The sequence below is a fragment of the Protopterus annectens genome, chromosome 1.part1, assembly GCF_019279795.1.
Source record: "Protopterus annectens isolate FY-2018-M chromosome 1.part1, PAN1.0, whole genome shotgun sequence".
Taxonomy (NCBI): domain Eukaryota; kingdom Metazoa; phylum Chordata; order Ceratodontiformes; family Protopteridae; genus Protopterus; species Protopterus annectens.
Window position 1 is genome coordinate 1967963762 of NC_056726.1, and position 18381 is coordinate 1967982142.

At 40.4% G+C, this 18381-nt stretch overlaps 1 protein-coding gene across 3 annotated transcripts in view; it reads left to right on the top strand.

Annotated features, from left to right (window-relative positions):
- The window catches only part of RBKS (ribokinase), a 1304045-nt gene that overhangs the window by 289908 nt on the left and 995756 nt on the right, over positions 1–18381 (top strand). The window lies entirely within an intron of this gene.

The window sequence follows — 18381 nt, forward strand, 5'->3', positions numbered from 1 at the left end:
ATCCATAAACCTTATCTTAGGCCTTCCTATTTTCCTGTTACCTGGCAACTTCATCCTTAGCATCTTTTTCCCAGTATACCCTGCATCCCTCCTCAGCACATGTCCAAACCAACGTAATCTTGCCTCTCTGGCTTTGTCTCCAAACCTTCCAACGTGGGTTGACCCTCTAATATACTTATTCCCAATCCTGTCCACCGTCGTCACACCCAGTGCAAATCTTAACATCTTTAACTCTACCACATCCAGCTCAAACTCTTGCCTTTTTGTCAATGCCACTGTCTCCAACCCATATAACATAGCTGGTCTCACTACCCTCTTGTAGACCTTCCCTTTCACTCTTACTGGTACTCGTCTGTCACAAATCACTCCTGACACTCTTCTCCACCCACTCCATCCTGCCTGTACTCTCTTCTTCACCTCTCTTCCACACTCACCATTACTCTGAACTATTGATCCCAAGTATTTAAACTCATCCACCTTCGCCACCTCTACTCCTTGCATCCTCACCATTCCTCTATCCTCCCTCTCACTCACACACCTTCATTCCTCTTCTCTCCAGAGCATATCTCCATCTCTCCAGGGTCTCCTCTACCTGAGTTTAAAGACTATGTTAATAATACCGCTTCTTATCTCCATTTCTCTTTGGAGATTTCTGAAGTTATCATTGATTATCTGGATGTTAATGTTATGATAGATAGAGCAAGTAATATTTGTACACACCTTGCCATTGTAACCATCTTTTATTTAGGGAGAGTCTGCAACCACCCTATGTGGTCAAGAATGTGGTTCGAAGTCAGGCTTTTAGAGCATCAAGATTGAGTGTACAAAATCAGGATTATATACGGCAAACCAATAGACTGATGAAGGCATTCTCTGAGAGAGGATATAGTCAGAATGAGATAAATGAAAATATTAAATCAGTTAGCAACTTAAGAATAAGTACAGCTAAACCATATTTTTCAGAGTAAATTGTTAATAAAAACTGAAATTAGTGGAGTTCAGGATGTGAGGGATAGAAAATTAAAAGTACCTATATTTTATTCAAATGATGTTAGAAAATATAGGGATGTTATTGAAAGACACTGGAATATTCTAATGACAGATGAAGACATTAAAGGAATAGTTGACTCTAAACTGGGGTTTATCTTTAAGAATATGAAGTCATTAAAAAGGCGGTTATTATGTTACCATAGGAATAAGGATGTTAACAGTGGGCTTAGATGCACTGTTCCGTGTGGTCAATGTGCAGCTTGTAAATATATAGATAAAAGTAATACATTTATACATACAGATCAGGGCAAGACATACACGTTCAGTGTTTATGCTACTGCTACATGTAATTCTGTCCACGTTGTCTATCTGGCACACTGCACAGTTTGTTTAAGATTTTATATAGGAAAAACAGATAGAGCTCTGAAGGATCGAATAAAGGAACACAGTTATCACATTAATAAGAAAAGTAATGTTAGCGCACTGTCTAAACATATTCTAGATACAGACAGTATGCATACATTTATGTTCATGGCAATAGGTAGGATTTTGGAAAGTATTAGAGGGGGGAATATTAGCAATTTAACTAAACAGTTAGAAACAAAATGGATTATTAGACTTAGGGGTGATCATGGGCATGGTCTAAATGATAGGGTTCCTAGCAGACCAAAATTAAAAGGTAGACCTTTATGCAGGTGAATGCTTTTAAAAGTATAGCTAGTGTTTATATGAACAATTTGAGGTTTTTATTGGGTGATTTTTTTATTGTTTTTAGTTTTTTTATATATATACCGTTTTAAGTGTACATGTATATTTATATGTTATTGAATTGATAATATGTTTATAACTGTAAGACTTGTGTATCAACGTGAAACAGTGATATAGTCAAGTATGTGTTTGTTTAAGAGTGGCTTGAGTAAAGTCATGTGACTTATTAGCTTGTTAAGTCAAATTATTTAATGAGCATTTTTGTTATTTGAATTACATCTGAAAAAGCAGTTAAAACTGCGAAAGCGCTTATGTACCTATATTTGTAATAAAATTGATTTTAGAGCACTGGAGCATTCGGTTATTCTTAGGTCCACTGGTTTGTTTGGAGTTTTACATATTATTATTTTCTGTGGACCTGAGCTCTGGCTAAGGGTTGTGGCTGTTGTTTTTTGCATAGATAGGTTTATGTTAATTACATTAATGATGTGGAAGAGAGTGATTGGTTACCTTTGGTCATATGATTTTTGTATTTCATTATAAGAGTGGTGTTTTTACTTGATTTTGTATTTCTGAAAAGTCTGAACTAATAAAAACAGATGAAAGTGCTAAACACATTATGCCACTTGATCACTGGAAGGGAATTTCTAGTTGGTAATAGTTTTGTTTTTTTACTTTTCAGTTTCCACCAACTGTCAGTAGCAAATAGAATTTTAGTTTCATTCTAAAGAGATGTAGCTGAGCAGAGTCTGGACCTTCTGTTAAAACTACCCACCCTAGATACTTGAAAGCAGTTAGAGTCTCAGGTTGTTACTGTACCTTCCATCTCTGATGTGTCCATAAGACTGAGACATAAAGTTGGAGATAGAGTGGTAAGGGCAGTTCTTTCTTCTGAAAACTGACCCGACACCCTGAGGCTTACCTGACTGTTCTACTCTGGAGGCATTTGGAGGTCAACTGTCTCTTTACATAGAATTGTGGTCAATCATCGCACAAGATATGTTGGTGAAGGACATAACATGTATGGACTACACAGTTCCTTTTACAGTAACTCTCAGACAGTCATCCCTGCCTCTCCTATTCATGTCACCTTGACAAAAGAGACATTCAAGAGGTCCAACCACTCTTGGGAAGGTCAAATGTCTATTCCAGATTCTTTGTAGTTCCCAAAACCAAAGGACTTCAGGCCCACTTTAGACTTAAGCTGCCTAAACATTTGTGTAAAAAAAGTCAAAGCTCAAAATGGTCATGGTGCAAGCAGTCCTTCTGTGTTTACAAGAAAGGGATTAAATGTATTCTATAGGCAGTCAGGATGCTTACCCCCATATCAAGATTGCAAAGTCATCCAGAAGGTTTCTTCATTTCCATATTAGAGCCAGTCACCAGCTCTGAACATTGCCATTCAGTCTCACCGGAGCCTCCCCCCAAGATATTCACTAAGTACATGTTGGTAATAACAACTCATTTCAAGCTAAAAGAGACTGGCATTTTTCCATATCTGGATGAGTGGCTTCTTGTCCCTTGTTTCAGCCTGACATTGTCTGCTTTGTTTGTGCCTATCCTTGGACATTTCCATAAATCTTACAGATTCATAGCTGGAGCACTCTCAAATTCTCCAGTTTATATGATGCCATTTAGACATGAGATTAAGGATTACAAAACATCCAGATAACAGACCCGAGACAGGGGAGATTCTGTTTTCTCAGAGCAACAAATCACCTCCCTTCTGCATTGTTGACTCTTCAAGTCTTAGGTATGATGGCTGCCAAGCCACTCTAGTCCCACATGCAGGATTTTACTTGAGGTTGTTGCAATATGTCCTGGGCATACAGTAGAGTCAATTTTCTATGCCCTGTCAATGAACTTGTCCGTATTCCATCAGACTGCAAATGTTATCTGGACTAGTAGAATGATTCAATTTGTATAACAGTGGGAAGACCATTCATTCTACTCCTTCCAAGAGATAATGGCCTGTACAGATACAGTACCTCCTCTTTGGATTAGGGGTACATTCCAAGGAGAGAACAGTCCACGGAATGTGGTGTCAGTAAGAGACTCATCTTCACATCAATACCCTGGAAATGAGGGCAATCTTCCTAGAGTTGTAAGCTCTAAAGGACTTCCTCCCCCAGGGTGTGACCTCTAACTACACCAACAATACTTGGTAATGTGGTGTATTAACAAACAAGGGAAATCCAATCATACCCCCTCCACTGTGAGGCGAGGAGAACGTGGCAATGGGTGTAATGTCGTCACATTAATTTATACATCACAAATGACCTCTCAATAGTGCAGATGCTTTTTCAGTGCTGGAACCTCCTGTTCTGTGCCCTTTTTACATCACTGAGAAACACTAATTGCAGTAGCTACTCTGCTCTAATTCTTTCACTGGGACAGACACTCAGGGATGCTTTGGTCCATCTGTGGCCTCCTGGACTCATTTATGTCTTTCCTCCATTACTTGTCATGACAAAGATCTTACTGAAAGCTTTCTGTGCAAGGCCTCAGTTATTCTCATAGGGCATTTTTTGCATAAGCAAATTTGGTTTCCCATGATTTGGCCTTATTTGAAGAAACAACCCTGGCTGTTCGATCCTTTTCTGGATCTGTTATCTCACCTATCAAACAAGCCTTACCTGGACATATCACCTCTGAAACCAGCTGCGTGGTTTCTTAATTCCTGTAATGGATATGGATCCTTCCTTTTCCCCCAGATTTATTCAGATTGTCTGAGCTTCTTAGAACGCCATACAGGAGTAAATGGAAAAGCTTTTCTCATTGACCAGTCCAACAGGATCTAGAGCCCTTTTCAGACACACTTCCTTTGATCTTACAGTTCTTGTTACCTTCCAAAACCGTCACCTTGTTTGATTCTGGTTCTAGTTTCTCCACTATTAGTCCATTTGCCAGCCATTTCCAACTTTGACCAAGGCTTCAAATTTTGCTTCTCCTTGGGCTTCCTAAAAGTTTGTAAAGCTTTCTTAAAAGGGATATTTCACTTGGACCCCCCCACAGGATCCATCTCCACTATGGGTTTGACTCTATTGCTGGAGCCCTTAACTCAGGCTCCCTTTGAACCTGCTTCTTCTTATAATATTAATTACCTTTCCTGGAAGACCTTGTATCTGGTCACTGTCATATCAGTCAGGGGAATGTCCAAATTACATGGTCTGTCCTGTAAACCATGATATTTGGTTTTCCATAAAGACAGGGTTTATTTTAGAACTAACACTTATTTATGACTAAAGTCACTTCTGAATCATAATCAATCAGAGAACATTCACCTTTCAGTGTTTTTTCCTAACCATTACAACTGAGGAAAATATTTGCTTCACTTCTTGGAAGTTCATAAAAAATACATTTTTACCTGCATTGTACTAATGATTTCAAGAAGGAGAACCAACTCTTTGTCTCTTACTCCTCTTCCAAGCACAATTACAAGGTCTCAAAATGTACTTTGTTCAGATAACTGTCAGATTGCATTATACACATGTATTCTGTCAATAGCAAAACTACTGTCAAAACCTAAGGTGCATTTTACAAGACCCATAGCAACTTCCAAGGCCTATTTCAAAAATTCCTCCATTGATGATATATGTACTACTGCAGAAGGGTCAAGAATGCATACCTTTATCAAGCATTACACAAACTGGATATAATATCAAAGTCTAGATCATCCTTTGGATCCACCATCCTCAAGAGTATCCTGTCACAATGCCATGCAGGAATATCTAGTAGCTGGAGATTCTGACTTGTGATAATGAAGATCCAGTGACATAGGTACAGTGGATATAAAAAGTGTACACACCCCTGTTAAAATGCCAAGTTTTTGTGATATAAAAAAATGAGACCACAATAAATCATTTAAAAACTTTTCCCACCTTTAATGTGACCTATAACCTGTACAATTCAATTGAAAAACAAATCTGTTAGGGGAAAAAATGTAAAAAATATAAAACGCACAATAAGGGGGTTGCATAAGTATGCACACCCATAAACTAATACTTTCTTGAAGCACCTTTTGATTTAAATACAGCATTCAGTCTTTTTGGGTAGGAGTCTATCGGCACAGCACATCTTGACTTGGCAATATATGGCCACTCTTCCTTGCAAAAGTGCTCCACATCTGTCAGATTGCAAGGGCATCTCTTGTGCACAGTCCTCTTCAGGTCACCCCACAGATTTTCTATTGGATTTAGGTAACTGGTATTTGGAACTGTTCATAATTCTCTCCATGTTGACTAAAGCCCCAGTTCCAGCTGAAGAAAAGCAACACCAAAGCATTTTACTTACCGTGGGAATGGTGTTCTTTTGGTGATGTGAAGTGTTCTTTTTGTGCCAAATGTACCTTTTAGAATTGTGGCCAAAAAGTTCAACCTTGGTCTCATCAGACCATAACACATTTTCCTGTATGCTTTTGGGAGACTTGATATCACATGTAGTACACAACCAGTACATGCTAGAAATTCCTGCAGCTCCTTCAGTGTTGCTGTAGGTCTCTTGACAGCCTCCCTGACCAGTTTTTGTTTTGTTTTTTCATCAGTTTTGGAGGGATGTCCAGTTCTTTGCAGTGTCACTGTTGCCCCATATTTTCTCCACTTTTTGATGACTGTCTTCACTGTGTTCCATGGTATATCCAACACTGTGGAATTTTTTTGTACCCTTCTTCTGACTCATACCTTTCAACAATTAAATCCCTTTGATGCTTTGCAAGCTCTCTGCAAACCATGGGTTTGCAACCTAGTAAATGTCAGGAAAATCCTACTAGGACAGCTGAACTTTGGGGTTAATCCAAGTCTCTTGAATTGATGGCAGGTGTCTACCCAAGAAGACTGAATGTTGTAAATAAAGGAAAAGGTGCTTCAACAAAGTATTCGTTTAAGGGTGTGCACACTTATGCAGCAAGCTTATTGTACGTTTTTTATTTCTTATATTTTTCTCCTAACAGATTTGTTTATCAATTGAATTGTACAGGTTATAGGTCACATTAAAGGTGGGAAAAGTTTTGAAATGATTTATTGTGGTCTCATTTTTATATCACAAAACCTGGCATTTTAACAGGGGTGTGTACACTTTTTATATGCACTGTAAGTACACAACTTTCGGCCTAGCTCTTAATATTTCAGTTAAGTGTTATTTGATTTAAAATAAACCTCATCTCTCCCCTCAACCTCCCCTCAGGAAATACTGTAAAATAGAACTCCCCCTACTATCACTAGGGAACATGTCTTCAGTGCTCACTCTGAGACCAAGAACACTGCATCAGTGGCCACAGACAATAACCCAGGATGCCTTCTAAATAGCATGGAACATGACCTGTTAGGCCGTCTGGAATTGCTGTTTAACTGTAGCCTCCAAACAGGCTTCATGCCTCAAGAATGGAGAACAGTATCAGTCATCCTTGTACAAGGTCATCATGGAAATGATTGATAATGATATATGAAACCTCCAGACACTGGAACCAATCCAATATTGTTTCGGCAAGGGCAGGACATGCCTACTCAGCCTGGTGGACTTCTTTGAGAAGGTCACCAAAGCATTGGATGAGGGAAAAACTGTTCACACTGCCTATCTTGACCTGGCCAAAGTATTTGACACACTAGCCGATTCAAGCATTGGTGACAACTTCAAAAGATTAGGTGTAAATCCTTAAGCCACTCAGTGGATATCCATCTGGCTCACATACAGGACCCATGAAGTTAGCATTGGGAAGTCCACTTTTGCAAAGAAGCCAGTCACAAACAGATTCCCTCAGGAATCGGTCCAAGGACTGCTCCTTTTTGGCATATATTTCTCTGGAATCAAGGCCAATGTCAAGGGCCTCTGGCTTACTAAATTTGCAGATGATTGCAAATTAGGAGCAGTCACAGAATCCCCACCAATGCAAATATTCTACATGTGGACTGTCACAGACAAATAATTTGTGTCAGAACCATAGACTAAGTCTAAATGCCAATAAATGCATAATAGCATCCTTTGGGAAGTCAGTGATCCCTGGTAACAATTATATTGACAACACACCCCTAAGAGTTGACCCAGTAGTCAGGGACTTGGAGACACACATAGACAGTAATTTAGCATTTGATCATCATGTGTCTATAGTAGTGAGGAAATCATTCTGTGTTGTGCCACTTTTAAACAAATGTGTGGCATTTAGGTCCAAGAAGGTCATTGTTTCACTTTATTTGGCATTCATCAGACCTATCCTTGAGTACAGTGTCCCCTTTGGTATGTACCAAACCAGGCATATCCAACAGCTGGAATGTCCACAGAGGCTCCTCACTAAAAGAATACAGAGTGAAAGTAACATGTCTTTTCCAGACCACCTCAAGGCCCTATCCATGTATTCTGTCTCCTGCAGGCTTTTGAGGGGAGATCTGTGCCTGGCTTGCAAGGCTTTGTCAGACCCCACTCTGATGGACTGCCTGCATGTCAGCAAAACAAAGAGCACCAGAGTTACCCATTCTAAAGACTTAAACTGTGCCTGTGATGTAAACAGGACCTGCTAGAGAGACAGTTATGTATCCCAGAGACTACCTCTTCTCTGGGACAGGCTTCCCATCCATGTGAAGCAGAGCTCCTCCCTAACCCAATTCAAGTATAACTTGGACAATTGGATGAGGAAAAGGAAATTCATCCCTGGTTTGCCACCTGTGTCTCTAATGGGCACAGGGAGCCTGCAAATGGTTAATTTCCCAGGCCCCTACTTACACTTATCAAAGGTACCAAAACTTGTCAGTGATTTGGGATGCTTGTCTAGGCTTAAAAAGGCTCTTGTAGTTGTTAGCCCTGTACACACCTATGAACCTATAACTTTCCCCCTCATAATGCTGTCTTTTTCTTTAAATCAGTATCTTACTACCTTCAATTTCTAATAGAATGTTCATTTGTGAATTCAAGCTTCAATAGAAAAACTCATCCATTGTAGTATCTCACTTTATCTTTTTCTTCTCTACAATAAACAAACACTTAATAAACAAATAGGTAAATCAATCAATCAATAAATAAATCATACTATGAAAATGCCAAGGTGGCTTTCCTTTAATATCCTTATGAATTCTTAGACTTTGTTGGAAAACCCACATAACTTACATTAAATCCTGTAGGGAAATAAAAGGAAAGAAAATCCAGACTTTTATACACCTTTCCAGTTTTCTACAAATTATTGAACTGCTAAGAGGTATTTAATTTGAAAAAAAAAAATGGCAAAACTGCAAAAGACTAAACAAAAAACTATCCATTAAAAAGAAGAAATTTTTTTCCTATAAACAGTGACATTCTGTGACATCTTTTGTTGTTCTACCACTCCCTTGTCTCATTTCATACCTTAAGAAGCACAGTTTTTCATGGTTTCCACCGTTCAGCAGCAATCCTAAACAAACAGATGGCTTTGGGAGAGACTGGCATTAGGGTAGTAGAAATTCCGTCTGCCCATTTACTAGGTCCCATCCTAGAAATTCCAGAAAGCTGTTAAATCTTTAAGCAACTGTATAATCGGCTTCACAATATAATAGTTTAACCATTTCCTGTCACTCTAAGATGGAAGAAACAAGTTTGTGTGTGATTTTATGGTAAAAACAGGATTTTTGTGAAGTTATTCTGAATCTTGCAGAGTTAAACAGATTTATCCTGGTCAAAAAGTTCAAGGTGTTAATCATCACATGTGTAACTCTTCTCACTCCACCTGCAGTTTTGCCTTTTAGTAGACTTGAATCACATTTTTGGCAGTGTGCTAGTATGGAAGCATGTGCTGATTGTTAGGTTCATATGAAGTAATTTGTGTGGCCAAGATCCTTGAAGTTAATGGGAAGTACTGTATTCCACTTAAATATTTTATCATACGTTTATGTACATGGCTGAGTTCTGTGCATCCATTTGACAATTTCTTATATCGTTCAAGTTAGTTTTCTTTTCTTCATTTAAGTTGCTTTTTAAATGTTTACCATTGCTTATTAGATGCTTGATTTTGCAAATGTATAGTAAAGTAAAATATCCCTCTTGTTTCTACTTATTTATTTATTTATTTATTTATTGACATTTGTTAACCGGGTTAGTCCAACTGGGATTTTGTCCCATTTTCAGTGGAGACCCGAGGAGAAAAGCTCCAGATAGTACAATAATAAAAAAACATTACAGTAGTATACCAGCACAGGAAACAACGAAATAAAACTAGTCTTACAGTAGTAACAATTAGAAAACAACCATAGTTAGATGCCAGCACATTTTTTTTTTTTTATTGCCATTAATACATATGTATACATTCCATGGCTTCCATGCCTTCTGGGGTACTTTTCATTACTTTTCATGTTTCACTGTTGGGTATCAAAGAATAACACTTATCAGGCAGTGAAGACCATATTGCTGTGTTGCTTTCCAGTTATCTTTTTTAAATAATGCTTTATTATAATGCCATTAATACATATGTATACATAGAGCTGTAGTTCTGGGTCTTCAGATTTGTTTATAAAGTTCACTTTCAGGTGTTCTTTGGCCTGCCTGTCTTCCATTTGCCTTCTGGGCTCCTGTGGAGAGCTGTTCTTGAGATGGAGTCTTGTTATCTTCTGATTATGTGCCCCATTCATGTATATCTTCTTCTCGTAGTGATGATGTCCATGCTGTCTTGCTAATGAGCAGTTCCTGGGTGGAGGTGGTTCATTGCCAGAAAATGACCAGGATTCTTAGGTTACTTGTGTAGAAGGTTGACATTTTGGTGATGTCACTTTTCATCATCTGCCAGCATTCTGATCCATACACGAGTATGGACAGAATGCAGCTGTGGTAAAGCCACAGTTTGCTGTTGGTGCTGTACTGAGATGATCTCCACACATGGTTCAGCATCCTGAGGATATTCCTGGTCTTGTTCATTTTCTTGTGTTGTCACTGCCTGCCTCTCCATCGTATCTAACAGTATGTTCTATAGGTAGGTGAACACTTAAGTCATGGCAAGGTCCTCTTCATTCACATTGATTGATGAAGGGTTGAGATGTTGAGTAGCCTAACTTCTGATTTCTTTGTCTTGGTCTTCAGGGCCACTTGCTGTGCATAGGTGTTGAGGTGAGAGAGCTTTTCCTGTGTGTGCTGGTGTGTTTGTGTGTGAGAAAGTAAGACAATGTCATCCTCATAGTCAAGGCTCTCTAGTGTATAGAATAAAGTCCATCTGATGCCTCTAGCTTGGTCTTCTGTTGTGTTGCATCATCCAGTCATTGGCCAGGTTGAAGAGCAATGCTGACATTATGCAACCCTGTTTCACACCATTCTTGACTTCAAAGCAATACTTGCTGTTGTCTACCTTACAGGTTAAGGTGTCATTGAAGCCCTTGATGAGGAGAACTGTCCACTGCAGTGTGCCGTAGGTTCTCAATATATGCCAGAGCTTGCCACTGAGACTACTGTCAATGACTTTCTCAAAATCAGTGAAGATGATGTATGACTACGTCGGGCAGTCTGTGCACTCCTCTATGATGTTGCATAGAGTAAAGATCTGATCAACACATCATCTACTGTTGCGTTACCCAACCTGTTCTTTACTCAGCTGCTTGTCCACGGCTTCAGAGATTATCAGTATAATTATTTCTGCCAGGATTTTGCTTAAGTGTTTTCAGAAAGGTGATTCCATTCCAGTTGATACAGCTGAATAATGCTTTCTTCTTTAGAATCTTGACAATGATACCTCAATTTCAGTGGTCTGGTACTTTTTCTCTCTTCCAAGTTGATATAAACAGTGGTTGGAAGATCTTGGCTGGTGTTTTAAGGTCGTCTTTGAACATTTCTGAATTCAGATTTTCTTGGCCAGGTGCTTTTCCATTCTTGAGAGAGCATATGACAGTGAGGATTTTTTTTTTTTTTTATTTTTTTTTGTGGTTTATTAGTATTCACATCCGAGTCTCTCTCTCTGCTTTTTGGATGTCTGCTTCACTTGTTGGTGCTCATCTATTCAAGACTTCCTTGAAATGCTAGGCCAAGCATGCTTCCTACTTTCTCTGTTGTGAGTAGTCTGCTTTGCATGTTCATGATAGGGATGTTGTATGTTGCATGAAATTTGCCACAGTTTATCCTTACGGTCTTGAAGAACTTCCCCTGTTCTCCTGTACTAGCTGCCTCCTCTGCTTGGCTAGCATAATTATCCACGTATTCCTGCTTACCTGCTCATTCTAGTCTGTTTTTTTTTTTTTTGGTTGTTTGCACTTTTCCTGCATTCTCTCAGATTTGGCTTCTATGAGACTTTGTTCATGTGTGTCTTGTCTTATCCATTCTTTCCTCTTCCTTGGCTTGGTCCCCACACACGTTTCACTTCTCTTTATATATTTTGAAGAGACCTGTTCCTATCTCTTGTTGTCTGTGTCTGCAGCTTTATTTGTTTGTTGATTTGGGTGGGATATTGATCCACATGAACCTTTTTCAGATTCAGCTAAGAATGAGCAAGCAAGCAAATCTGTACATGTTTTTGTTACTGTTTCTCACTGTTGTGCATCATAAAGTATCACTTCTGAAATATTCAAATGCGTGTTGATGTACCTTGCTTTCTTAGGCCATTTCCTATTGCTACCTTTGCCTTCTCAATATTATATTGCTCCCTAATTCTACCAGCATTCAGCATTGACTGCCACTTGTTTTCTTTTTTCCTCCTCATTTTTCCTGCCTCTGGTCCTGCCTTTAATTCTGTGTCTGAAAACTGTCTATGACAGCATAATGACATTCTGTAGCCTCCTTGCTATATTTGGATATGACATGAGTAACCCAATTAGAGGAGGGTTAGTGAAAACATGAAACAAAAATGGATATTATTTTAAAAGTTCCATATTTATATCTGTTTTGTTCTTTATTGAGAGTGAAGTTGTAGTGGTAGAAAAAAGGGCTAATTCAGATGTATATATGCCCCTCAGTATTTTAAGTAAATATGATGCCCCCACTGTAAAACATTTATCATGTTTTTCTACTCCCTTGAAAGAAAATTATGCTTAATGAACAGCTAATACTATCAGCCAGCAAACCTGCTTTTCCTTAGAGCTGGTTCTGATGGAGTATGGTGATAGATCTGCATACTAGAACAAGTTATTCTGAAGCTGCCCCTACATCATCATACTACTGCTTGTATTACATAATATGTTTGACTATAACCGTCTAAAAAATACTTGGATACAACTAATTATCTTCAGGAGTTATCTAGTTGCGTTAGTCTGTCCTTAATTGAAAAAAAAATCCTTTGTGCAAGGAAGCCTTCTATTATGATTACCTGGTCATTAGACTGAACAGACAAAATAAGTGGACATTTGATTGTGGCAGTATTCCATTTGCTTTTAAAAGTCACCAGGTACCACTTTGTCAATCATGATGTTCTTCGTGTTTCACTGTTGCAGTCATTACAATTGGGTTATCCTGCTGGCAGGCTACCCTCAGTCGGCCTGAATTCCAAAGTCTAGGTCCGGCATTGTTTGCTGTCACCTCTTCCCTGACGTCAGTGCTCCAGGGGTATAAAAGGTGCAGCCGACGCCATTTTCTTCAGTCTTTCTTGCCGTGCGGTGCCCGAAGCAAAAGCAGTTCGCAAGTGCCAGTCGGACTACTCCTGAGTTTTTCAAATTCGAAATTCAGATCCGAAGTCTTCATTAATGCTAAGTACCCCATTGGGGAAACTTTTTTCTTGCTCCAGACCGATGTCAGAAAAAGTTAACAATTGTATTTCTTGTGGGAAGCAAATACCTCATAAGGATTTTCATTCTTACTGTATTCCTTGCCTAGGCCCTGATTGTCGGTTTTGTGCTAGATTTAACCAACGCACTATTAAGCGTCGGTACGATTTTGCATTCCATTACTTTGGCAGAAGATTTAATTACATAATGCCGTTGGAACAACCAACTACCGGAGTTTATAAAAAGCGCAAGGAAAAAGAAAAGGACAGGCATCCGAGATCCAAAACCGACGACGAGGCTTCTGCTAGGCCTGTCGCCGGTTCGCCGGTTCTCAGTGAGGTGCTTTTGCAGCCCCTGATGCCCGCTACCTCAGAACCACAGGCCGCTTCCGACTCCCACGTGGAGCCGACGAGGCCGCTTTAAACTCAAGGTATTGGACACTCGGAAACTATTCCCTCTGATGGATCTGGAGCCGCTGAGCAGGCATCGGCTTCTGAGGGTGTTTTCAGACCTACACAGTTATATGTGAAACCTACTTCAGCTTCAAAGGCAAAGACTAAAGCAACTCTAAAGACAAAGAAAAAAGTACAGCATTCTCCTGGACAGGCCTCCATGCCTAAGAAACAGATGCTTAAAATGGCCGAAGACCTTATTACTTTGATCAGGGGTTCCCATCCCCTTTCTGATAAGAGGCCTAGGCAAGAGGTAGAATACGAATCTTCATACCAGGTTTCCATTTCCTCTGATTCCTCATCTGAACAGGAATATTCTCTTCCTCCCTATGAGGACTCTGATGCTGAAGAATCTATCCATTCAGCCTCCCCTCCTGAGGATTATTCTTTTGGGGAAACACTGAATACTATGAGGGAGCATTTCCACTTGGAGAGCCAGGATTACTCAGAATCCAAGAAAAGGCTCCGAGACTTACTTTTATTGCCTCAACACAGGCCCCTTGCTATCCCACCTGTTTTAGATATTGTAGATGATGTATTTTCAGAGTCCAGTCTATCTCCAGACTCTTTATCACCAGCTCCTGTTAAGCCAGACAGATACTACAGGGTTCCTGATTCACATAAATTTCTTTATAAAACCCTGCTGCTGACCCAGAAACCGTCTCTCAGGGTCCCAAAGGGGTCAAGGCTTCTACTGCAAAAAACCTTATCCCCTCTGATAGGGATTCTAGGGCCCAAGACAGATGAGGTAAAAAGATTTATACTTCTGCAACCTTGGCTGTAAGAGCCTTAAATTGCCAATTTCATATGCTTAAATATCAGCAATATCTTATGTCACTGCTTAAACAGAAAATGCCAGCAAATTCAGAATGTGCAGACAAGGAAATGCAGGATTTATTGCATGCAGCTGAACAAGTTGGAAAGCATACTTTGCAATGTGGTTTTGACTCTCTAGAGGCCTCCTGCAGGGCCACTGTTACAGGTTTTGTCATTAGGAAGCATGCATGGTTAAAAGAACAGAATTTGCCTGATCATGTTAAAGCAAAACTATTAGATGCTCCATTACAGCATGATACTTTATTTGGTGTTAAAGCAGAAGAGGTGTTGAAGAAAATGGAGGACAAAGCTAAATCTATGCAAACAGTCAAAGATTTCTTGCAGGTACAGCCTCCCAGATATAGCAGGAACTGGCCTACAAAGAATTGGTCCTTTCCAGTGTCCGATAGGCCACAAAGAGACAGATCTCAGCCCCAGGGCTCATACAGGCCTAAACAATGGAGTGCTTCTACCTCCAAGAGCGGAGAGGAAAAATCACAGCCATACAGGAAACAGTCTCAATGACTTTCCCCTTCCAGCTCCAAGCACTTATCTATTGGCAGCCCCATTTGGGGGGAAAACTAGCACTTTTTTCACAAAATTGGCATATGATCACCCAGGACAAATGGGTTCTAAATATAGTATCACAAGGCTACAGGTTCCACTTTCACTCTCTGCCAAGGCCAAACGGTATGCCAGACCTATCACGCAATCAATGGGCAGAGGCACAAAAACAAGTTTCATCCCAAATGGACATGAGGGCCATTCAGCATGTACCAGAGTAAGAACAGGGACAAAGACTCTATTCAAGACTGTTCTTGGTACCCAGAAAGGACAAAGCCTGGAGACCAATACTGGACCTATCTATTCTAAACACATATCTGGATATTCCAAAATTCAAAATGTTGACTCTACAGCAGCTTCTGCACATGTTGGGCAAGAAGGCTTGGCTTGTGACTTTAGATCTAAAAGAGGCATACCTGCATGTCTCAATCAGACAAACATGCAGAAGATACCTCAGATTCAAAGCTGGCTCAATGCACTACCAATTCTCTGCACTGCCCTTTGGCTTATCTACTGCGCCCATGGTCTTCACAAAGTGCCTGGCACCAGTAACTGCAAACAAAGAGGAATACAAATATATCCTTACTTGGACGACTGCCTCATTCAAGCAGACAACAAGGACATTCTACTACAGCATCTGGCGTTTGTAAAGAGATTACTATCATGCCTAGGGTACACAGTCAACGAACAGAAATCAAAACTAGTACCCTCTCAAGAGATAATATTCCTGGGTGCAAGCTTAAATACAATCACCCAAATGGCTTATCTCACCCCAGACAAGCAGAGACAACTGACTACCTATTTCAAACTGTTGGCAAAAAAGGCCCAGTTATTTGCAAAAAAAATTCTGCAGGCTTTGGGCTTCATGGCATCCTGCATTCTACTAATTCCATATGCAAGACTGCTTATGAGGAAACTTCAGTGGTACCTAAAAAGTGTTTGGACTCAACATTGTCACAGCCTGGAGACAATAGTTACTCTGATCCCCTGCCTGCAATAGGAGTTTCGATGGTGGGCGAAGGCCTGTTACCAGAACAATGGACAGCCATTCACTCTACCTCCAGCCACACAGACATTAACAATGGATGCATCCGATTATGCCTGGGGAGCCCACATGGCAGGAAAATGTATTCAAGGCACATGGTCCACAAACCAAATGCATCTACATATCAATCAAAAAGAGATGCTAGCTGTTCAAAATGCCCTGACAGCCTTCAAGGACCTACTTCATCCGGGACAACTACTGATAAAGACAGACAGTACCACGGTCATGTGGTACATAAACAAGCAGGGAGGCACTCATTCCTACCCCCTTTGCAGACTGGCCATGACTTTGTGGGACACAGCATTGACTTACCAAGTGCATCTGCAGGCACAATTCCTGCCAGGAAAGATAAATACTCTGGCAGACGAACTAAGCAGAAAACTCATGGAGCCCCACAAGTGGAAATTGGATCCACAAGTCTTCAGCATGATAACAAGGAAATGGGGATGCCCGGACATAGATCTTTTTGCCTCACCTCACAACTACCAACTAAAGAGATTCTGCACAAGGACTTATCGCAGACAAGCATGGAAAGTGGATGCCCTATCTTTCATCTGGAAAAACTTAACAGTATATGCCTTTCCTCTTCTGCCTCTCCTCCCCAAGGTACTCCTAAAGGTCAGACAGGAGAAGCCAAACATGATACTGATTGCCCCAGACTGGCCACGCCAGTACTGGTATCCAATCCTAAGGAACTTATCTCAATGCACAGCCTGGACCTTACCTCAAGTACCTCATCTATTGTCCCAGCAGAACAATCAGATCCTGCACAGCCAACTCAAGACCTTAAATCTGGCAGCACGGCAGATAATGTAGTCATACAAAGCACACCTCTCACTAAAGCGGTGATGGATGTCATTTTGGAGGCCAGGAGGCCTAGTGCTAGAAAATCCTATGCTGGAAAATGGAAGAGATTCTGTGCTTGGAACCAGGCACAAGGAATTGACACAGCTGTATCAAACATTCCTCAGATTTTGCAATACTTGACTGAGATGCTGGACAAAGGCCTGTCTTTTTCATCTATAAAAATTCATGCCTCTGCCATTTCGGCTCATTACAATACAGAGACACCAATCTTTCACATCCTTTGTTAAGGCAGTACCTCAGAGGGGCCAAAAATTTAAGGCCTCCAAGGAGATCACCAGTACCTGCATGGGACCTCAATTATGTTTTGGAAAAACTCACCCTGCCTCCTTTCGAGCCAGCCGCTGCAGCTGATATACAGTTTTTATCTTGGAAAACAACTCTGCTCCTAGCAATAACTTCTGCAAGACAAGTCTCAGAGCTACATGCACTCATGGCTGTGGAGCCTTTTATCATTTTTTATCCAGACAGGTTTTATCTGAGGACAAACCCGACATTTATGCCTAAGGTAGTGTCCAGTGTGGCCCTTAACCAAACTATTCATCTGCCTACCTTTTATCCAAACCCACAGAATAAGGAGGAGAGAATTCTGCATTCTTTGGACATACACAGACAGCTGCACTTCTACTTGAACAGAACCAAAGCTTTCAGAAAGACAGAGCAATTGCTAGTGGCATATGCTGCAGGATCACAAGGAAAAGCTATCTCAAAGCAGACTACTTCAAAGTGGATAGGCCACTGCATTCGTTTCTACTATTCTCAACATGGCAACCCAGTACCTAAGGGCATTAGGCCACATTCAACCAGAGTAGCAGCCACTTCAGCAGCTTTCCTCAGGGGAGTACCAACCAAAGACATTTTAGAGGCTGCTACTTGGATTTCAGTGCGCACCTTCACAAGGCACCATCACTTACTACTCTACTCTAAATCCAGGGCAGGCTTTGCCACTGCAGTTCTGCAGGGCCTAATAGCCGCCCCTAATGCTATTTAGCTCCAGCCTCCCAACTTTAGCTTTGGGATTCAACCCATTTGTAATGACTGCAACAGTAAAACACGAAGAACATAGTACAGTTGTGTACACTTACCATAAATGTAGATGTTCTAGTGTATTCACTGTTGCAGTCCAAGTTACCCACCCGCCATCCCCCATTTCTTTGCTGGAACTTATCTGTACTTCTCTATTCTATACAACCTATGTGGTGTATTTACTTGTAGATGAAGGCAAAATATATACTTTGGTGCATGCATGTTTTATTGACATTTTTTAGCCTACCCTTTTGGGGGCACATGACATATGGGGCAAGAAAAACTGAAG